Source organism: Myodes glareolus, chromosome 22 (assembly GCF_982192425.1).
Source record: "Myodes glareolus chromosome 22, mMyoGla1.1, whole genome shotgun sequence".
Classification (NCBI taxonomy): Eukaryota; Metazoa; Chordata; class Mammalia; order Rodentia; family Cricetidae; genus Myodes; species Myodes glareolus.
In genome coordinates, this window is record NC_142047.1 from 19,166,177 (window position 1) to 19,174,818 (window position 8,642).

The following is an 8,642-nucleotide window of genomic DNA, read 5'->3' on the forward strand; positions in this document are numbered from 1 at the left end:
AAAAAAAAAACCTACTAAAATGGGTCCCATAATGACGGGGTATGATCACGTCACCCTTTCAAGTGCTTCCTAACATACTTCAAGCACATCCTCGGGCTCCTTCTAGTAATTTTTCCGAAATTCTTGCCCTTTGAGGAAAGGTCTTCTGCTATCAATCCACTTAATTTGGGTCATAAGTAGCAGAAACAACTAGACGGTTTCTAAGCCAAGGGTTCTCAAGGTGTGGTTCCCAGACTAGCGAGAACTCCATCTCCTGGAAACTGCTCCACATACAAGTCCTGAAGCCCAGACCTTCTTGACGGTGAGGAACAGCAGCCCGCGTCTCTACATGCCCCTCAGATTATTTAATGTAGACCAAAACACGAGGCTTATTGATCTGAGCAACAACCAGAGAAATAGATTGGGCCACAAAATCGCAATATCAACAGATACATAATGTTTCTGGTACAGCTGTGTTCATTGTCCCTCACTCATCTCTTCTTCAGCATGGCTGTATTCTTAGATAGCATCTCTCTCTCTAGCCTGACAAGATGGCTCCAGCTTCAGGATGCTACCATCTTCTTGGTTACTCCAGGAGAGAGAGCGGGGGAGTTCCACTTGTGTTGGCTGGCCCAGCTCAGCCTCCATGCGCTTCTCTGAAGTCATCACAGTCGTCTGAGGACACCTGGGTGGCCAGTTCATCCTTCACAGGTTGGGGCTGTTTTGAACTCGTGACTCACAAAGAAAAAGAAGGAACGAGGCGTCGCCTGTAGAAGACCCAGCATGGGTTCGGAGAGCCAGGTGACAGCCTGTCAGCCGGGCAACAAGTACTCATGGGAAGCGTTTCCCTGGTCTTCTGATAAAGTACACACACGCACACACACACACACACACACACACACACACACACACCCCTACACACTGGAAAAAGAGGCCTATGCCTTTAATACAGTTTCCTCAATCCTCAATGATTGCTTAATGCAAAGACTAGATTGGCTCCTACAAATTCATCCTAAAGCTTTTGCAAGAGCAGGAAGAATGTTTAGCAGCACCAGGTGTCCCTGAATACAGGGGCTCCTTAGGATTGCTGAGGACAGGAGTCTACATATGTCCCTTGAGCAGCAATCTTGGTGCCCCTCCCGGAGAAGGGCAGTTGGCCACATTTGAGCCTGCTGCATGTGGTGTGGGGTTGTGGCATCGGCCTCCTCAGAGCCTGCTACTGCCCTGCCATTCACAGAGTGCTGTGTTTTGCTCGGGAATAAAGAGCACGTGTACCCAGTTTGCCTTTCATCTTCAAACCAAGGCTTCAACTTTGAACTGTCATGTGTGTGCCATCTCGGCACCCCAAATCCAATGTTTTACAGAAGCAGGGGAAGAAAGAAAACATCATTCATCCCCCACAGCATCATCTCTACTCGAACGAAGAACGTGCATTTTGTTTGTTTTGTCTTGTTTGTTTGCTTTTTCCTATTTGGTAGCAAATGGAAACTCGGCAAGTAATCTCATTCTGACTGGAGAATTACTATCAAGAACACACATCTTGTCAACTGTCACTTGCATGCTCGGTTGCAGGCTGTCTTGTTTATTTGTGCCCTGCTGTCTACACTGGGATCTCTTCAAAGGCTGCAGTCATGTTTCGTTCTGCCTGGTGCCATCGGAGCCGGGCGCGGAATGTGGCGCCGTTGGTGCCGAGCATGAACGACCGCACTGAGTTACGTGGCAAACGACTCCTTTTTCCCTCCAGTTTCGTTCTCTGATGTTTGCTCACGTCATTACAGCAGAAGCGCCTCTGTTTACTGCCTTCTGTGAGAGGACGTTGTCAAGACAGCAGTTCTAGGTTAGCTGTGTGAAAATGACCTTGAGACAGCTTAACACCCAGCTCCCTCGCGTGGCCACGGGAGGGCAGCAGAGAACACGGTGATGGCCAGGGCCATTTTGTCCAGCCTTTGTCTTCCACTCCCAGGTTCCCTCAATTTTCCCAGCTTTCATCCTTTTGTTAACTTTTGGCTTTTTGAGAGCAAGTTTCAGTACAGCACAGCCTGGCTGGTTTGAGAAGAAGGAAAGCAATTCTTTTTCTTCCCTCTGCCTTTTAACGTGAATTCTCAGGAAAAAAAAAAATAATGTTGTCGATGAGCAGAATCATTCAGAGTTTACAAGACATGCTTTTCTTTACTGGCCCGTCTTTTAGAAAATAAACTAAAGTCTTTCGGACTTCATTAGATGGGCGCTTTTCCTTGTGGGCACCTTTTCTGTAAGATCTTTAGCTGATCTCGCCCATCACGCTCTCCAGCTGCCATTCTTCCTCTGATTCAAAATCCAGTCTGGGAAAAAGCTCTCATTGGAAGGATAATTAAAGTAGATGAACAAGCCCGTCAGTACCAGCTAATCCCAGTAAGCCCAATTCAGCTTCTATAGATTGAGGGATAAAAGTGTTTCCTTGTCAGGCTCGTTCATGGCTGGGCTGCAGCCTAGGCTGAGAAATCACTCAGCACATAAATACAAGGTCGTGGAGACCAAGTTTCTACATAAGTCAGAGTTGGTTTGTTTCAGTTTGATCCAATTGTGCAGGTCAAGGGATAACTGCCGTGGAGGGCCAACACCTGAGGCCTTCCTTCATGGAAAAGTTTTCTTCAAGTTCTGAAAAGTACCTTCAAATTGGCATGCAATTGAAAAACACCTTTTAAAATGTCAATTGACCAATCACTAATAAAAATCAGTTAATCCTACTTGGGGAGCTAGATCAATGGGTAAATAGCTCAGTCACAACAGGAGTTCAGAGCTCCAGAACCCACACAAAGCCAGGTATAATAATGTGCGTCTAAAATGCCCGCATTCCTATTGTGTGATGGGAAGTGGGAACAAGAGACTCCTAGAGGCTCCTACTGTGTGATGGGAGGTGGGAATAGGAGAATCCCAGGAGCTCCCGCTGTGGGATGGGAGGTGGGAATAGAATCCTAGGAGCTCCTACTGTGTGACGGGAAGTGGGAATAAGAACCCATAAAAGCTCATGAACCAGACAGCCTGATACAAGGCAGTGAACAGAAAACCCTGTCTCAACCAAGATGGGAGGCGAGGACCTATATCTGAGGTTGTCCTCTGATCTCTAGAGGTTCACTGTGGCATGGGTTAAACTTGTACACACACACACACACACACACACACACAATTAGTTATTCCTTTTCTAAAAATTTACCCTACATAAACACATAGATGCATAATAATTTGGAAGAACCCACTAAGGCATTTATTGTAACAGATAATTAGAAATAACCTCAATCCCCATTAATAGGGAATTGTTTCCATATACTTTGATATATCCACACTGTAAAATACCTTGCAGCTAAAAAAAGAAGAAATAAAACCAACAAACAAACAAAAAGTGATAAAATCATGAGGATAGACCAAAGCTGGTGGTGTCAAAATTGCCTATCACAAATATGGTCCTGGGCTTGGGAAATGTACTGAGACAGATATGCATTTAATACAAGGTAGGGGTGGCAGAGAAATATTAGTAACAATGCATTTAAAAACTCAGGATAGACATTTTAAAGCACATGTGTATGGGTATAATTGACTACAAACGTAAACTTCTGTTTACAAGGTCTGAAGGGGTTCACATTAAGCTGGTTTGGGGGAATCATTGTAAACCCAATAACGGAGCTAAAAGGTGGAAATTTTTACCATGCTATGCTATCATATTGTGCAATCCTTTTCTAAAGAGTCCATAAAGTCACGTACACAAGTTGGCCCCGATCAGCGGAGTCATGTGTGGTTCTTATGATCTGCTATTCACTAAAGCGATTGCTTCAGGCACTAACTAGCATTTGGTCTCCGCATCCCCAGGACGAGAAACGAGTTCTAGGGTTTAGATCTTTGGAAACTAATATAATTCTGCTAAGTATAAGCAAACAAGCATATGGAAAACATTGAATACTCAGGCTTCCCAAACAGGAAAGGTGACCAGTGTCCTCTGACTACCAACCCTGCCCAGACACAGACAAAAAAAAAAGTCTTGGAAGTAGCAGGGGAGCCTAGAGTTTTCTTGATTTTCTTGATGCTCCTCACTCCCCAGTGAAGCAACAGAAACCCAGCAGATCATGTGACTGCCCACGCTGTAAAATGGGCATGCTGGCCTGAGTTTCCTGCCCCTCACAGAATGGCCATGACGTATGTCATCTCAAACCAGGACACTTATGGGAGTGAGGGGTGGGATAATTCAGAACTACTGTGGGACAGCAGTAAGACTGGACTGCCCTGGCTAAGCGGATGCTGACCCTCTCCTCAACCATCCTGAATTCCAAAGATGTGTGTCTGTGACCATCTCATGTTCCCTCCTCCTCCGACCGTGAAGCCTGGCTGAGCAGCTGTCCCTCACAGAAGTCATGTGAAGGGAAGCGACCCCGTGCCATGCTATTAAACATTCACTAGCTATTGTCTTTTCATTTCTAAAGATTTCTTTCGCTTTTTCTCTTTATTATGAGGGTTACTCTACACAAATGCATGCATAGGTGCCCCATATAGGCCAGAAGAGGGCACCAGCTCCCTTGGGGCTAGAGTTAGCATGGGTTGTAAACCGCCTGACACTGGTACTAGGAACCAAACTTAGGTCTCCAAAGAGCGGCAAGTCTCGCTGAGACATAGATCCAGATCTATTAACAATTACCGTGTCATCATTGGCTTCTCGGAAGAAAGAAACCAATCTCAAATAACTGGATCTGTCCTAGAAGAAACAGGACCAAAACAGGGTGTACACTCGTATCTGATATGCTCTCTGTGGGAGAGCAAAAGTCCTGGTTCTGGCCTTGCAGTTCTCCTGGTAGACCTAACCTACCTTAGAGGTGAGGATGTAGGGAATCTAGAAGGATTTCACACTCATATTCACGTTCATAATTCAGATGCCTATAATTTTGAAAATCATATGTTTAATCTGGAATTGAAGTGTGCCCTGGCACCCTTTGCTATCTGATAATGTTGCCATTGAACTAACTTCCGGTTTACACTCCTGAAGTTCATACATGCCAATGATCCTTCAGCTGGGCTTTCAGAACTACAGGCTGGCCAGACATGGTGGTTCATTCTTGTACCACTTGCCAGGGACAGACCTAACCAGGGCGGTAAGGGAGTGAAGAAACGACAGAAACATAGATTCACAGACAGAAACACAGACAGACAACAAAGCTGGGACCAGGTGGGTGCTCTGAGGTGGCCACAGCTGCCCAGAAGCTCAGCATGTTTAGTAGATACAGTTGAACAGAGGGGAGGTTATCGCATACAGCTGAACGTGGAGGCGGGGTTATTATATAGAGACAAACAAGGAGGTGGGGTTACTCCATGTAGAGGAACAAGGAAGCAGGTTTAGCAAATCCCGGTATGAACAGGCTCTGTAAGGAGCAGTCTTCAGGCTGGAAAGATCCTGGGGAAAAGGATGCTGTAAACATATTCTTCAAACACTATTGACTTTTACACGTGGACCCCCAAGGAAGGCTTTGCTATCTCTCAGAGCCTCACTGGAGGCTAGGAGGGAGCGCTTTGTCATTTTACCATGGGTCTGTGGCTAGAGTCCCTAACACGTCAGCTCACATCAACAACTCACTCAGGACTTCACATACTCAGAGATCCCTCCCCTCCGCACACAGGCACCACTCATCCCAACACTCAGACAGCTGAGGCAGGAGGATGCTGAGTTTCGAAACCAGCCTTGATTACAGACTATACAGAAAGACACCGTCTCTACAACATCCAGAAAAACAAACAAGTAAATAATACAAGGTTGGTGCCAGGAAAAGGAAAGCTACTTACAGACTGTGAAGTGGAGGACTTCTTCAGCCGGCCCTACCCAAGGCCCTGCAGGCCTCACCTCCCACTCGATGTTCCCTTGTCCTTTTTCTTCCCACCAGGAAACAAGAAAGCAAGAAAACCATCCTCACCAATCCCTCACCACTTGACCTTCTCTCCCCAAGTCCCAACTGATCCCACTCCTTCAGGCCCGGCCAGGGCTCCTGTACTTCCCTAGACCTCCCTCAACACTGAGACTTTGCGTAGGCTCCTCTCAGTCCAAAGTTTGACGATTATCTATCTAACTGAACTATATCTCTATATATCTAGAAAACCTAACTAACATGGCTACAAACTTGGTTGTTATAGGTGAGTATCTATTAAACTGTGTTTTTAATTATACATTACATTTTTAAAATGACATAATATAATATTATATTATGTCATATTATGTCATTTTAAAAACATAATAGTTTAATCAAGAGCAGAAATACATATATAACAAAATTGACCTTAAATTTGAATCAATAAACCACGAGTCATACCAATGCAAATCGCTATAGCATATCCCCCTTTAAATGTAAACAAACATTTATAAACAATCATTGAAGCTGTTGAGAAAGAGAAGCAATGAGTAGCCTACCCAGCTGCAATTCCTATGAATCACAATGGCTATCATGGCAAGAAAACCCGCGAAGGTGCTTGAAGTGGCACTCCCATGTCGTTGGTCACTAAAAGCTTGGTAATGGGGCTTAGGGCTTAACCAAGAGCTAATGAGGTCTAAAGGGAGTTGATTGCTACCACTTTGCCATTGCTAGACTAGCATAATTCCTTACTTCACCCGGAATCGTCTCCTCATCCTCACAGGTGAGAACAGCTACCACCCATCATCAAAGATTTGCTTTCCAACAAATGGAGACCAGCACAGACTGGATGGAGGGCACAGCCCAACAGACCATGGGGATCCTAGCCCCAGGGAATACATCAAGATCATCGCCCCTCCATCTGTAGCTCAGAGAGCATCACCGGAGAGGGATCGGGAAGTTCTTAAGAGCCAGAATACAAGCGTCTGCTGGGAAACCACCTCTCCTCGCTACAACTGCACAAACAAGACTGTGACAACAGTATTTCCATCTGAAGGAGCAGCAGGGGCAGCCTACCAGAGATCTAAAATGCACAAGCTATGCTATTAACGTTATGAAACTCCGCTGTCAAAACAAAGGAGCGCTTACACGTGCACACGCGTAGACACAGGGATGAAAGGGGGCGGTAGACACAAGGTGGTCTCTACTCAAGTCTGGGTGGAGGAGAACACTACTCTTAACTTTTTCCTCCACTTTTTGGCTATCTCAGAGTTTTTACAGTAATGATAACTTACTTCTCGCACCAAGAGTGAACCTTAGTGTGACCTGTGGATTTGCATGATGACACTTGTCAGTGTTGGTCTGTTGACTGTAACAAGGGCATCTCTGTTGGTGTGAGGTATCAATAGTGGTGACAGCTGATGAGAGGGGAACACGTGAACATGCTGCTTTTCTGCTCTGTCTTCTGAGAACCTGAAAGTTAGTCTTGTCTTTCTTTCGCTTTCTTTCTTTCTTTCTTTCTTTCTTTCTTTCTTTCTTTCTTCCTTCCTTCCTTCCTTCCTTCCTTCCTTTCTTTCTTTCTTTCTTTCTTTCTTTCTTTCTCTTTTTAAAGAAAAGTTACTTTGATCATAAAAGGTACGACCAACTTAAAGGCAAAAGGTAAAGGTGTTGAGAATTGAAGCTCAGGTTAGGTTGAACAACTTGAGCACATGAGAGATCTGCCAAGCCTAGAGATGGTGTCGTGGCTCCTGGTAGAAGATACCCTGAATCCCGAGAGAGGGGACCCTGAATCCCGAGAGAGGGGACCCTGAATCCTGAGAGAGGGGACCCTGAATCCTGGAGAGGGGACCTTGAATCCCAAGAGAGAGGGGACCTTGAATCCCAAGAGAGAGAGGAACCTGAATCCAGAGAGTGGGAACCCTGAATTCCTAGAGAGGGGACTGTGAATCCTGAGGGAAGGGACCTGGATCCTGAGAGAGAAGACCCTGAATCCCGAGAGAGAGAGAGAGAGAGAGAGAGAGAGAGAGAGAGAGAGAGAGAGAGAGGACCCTGAATCTCAAGAGAAAGGACCTGAATCCCAAAAGAAGGGACCTGAATTCCTGAGAGTGTCAGTTCTCTCGTTCTCCTGCCCAGGAGAGTAGCCCCTGTCCTCCTGGGAGAAGGGGGGCATTCCAGAATATCAAGTTGTGTTCACAAATACCTTCTAGCCATGTAGCTGTGTTCTCTCCCCTCCCACAACCCATCTCATGTCCTATGAAGTAATCCAGATCTGGATTAATTAGTCCTGTGTCCAGCAGAACTCTGATCAGGCAAATATTTGGGGGAGTTTCTTATGAATCCATAATCTCTCTTCTCTCTGTCTTTCTGTGTGTCTATCTATCTGTCTATCTGTCTATCTATCTATCTATCTATCTATTTCTCTCTCTCTCTCTCTCTGTGTGTGTGTGTGTGTGTGTGTGCGCGCGCGCACGCGCGTGTGTATGCGTGTGCATGAGATATGTCATGTATATATGAACCAAATGAATGTATAGTCATATATAAATTAGCTATATATACAGTCACACATCTACCATGAGCTTATACAGCTGTACTCATAGAGTTGTTATTGAGTGTTCCGTTGTTATCCTAACTAATGAACACTGACAAAGTCTAAAGGAAGGGCCCAGGCTTGGCTGTTCTCAGTTACTGGCTAACTGTGATCCACCCTTCTTGAGTCTCACTTCATCGTTTACAGAATCAGAAGGCTGAGCTTGAAACACTCTGTCCCCAAACCCAGGTATGCACCAGCTTTTCAAAGATAAAACT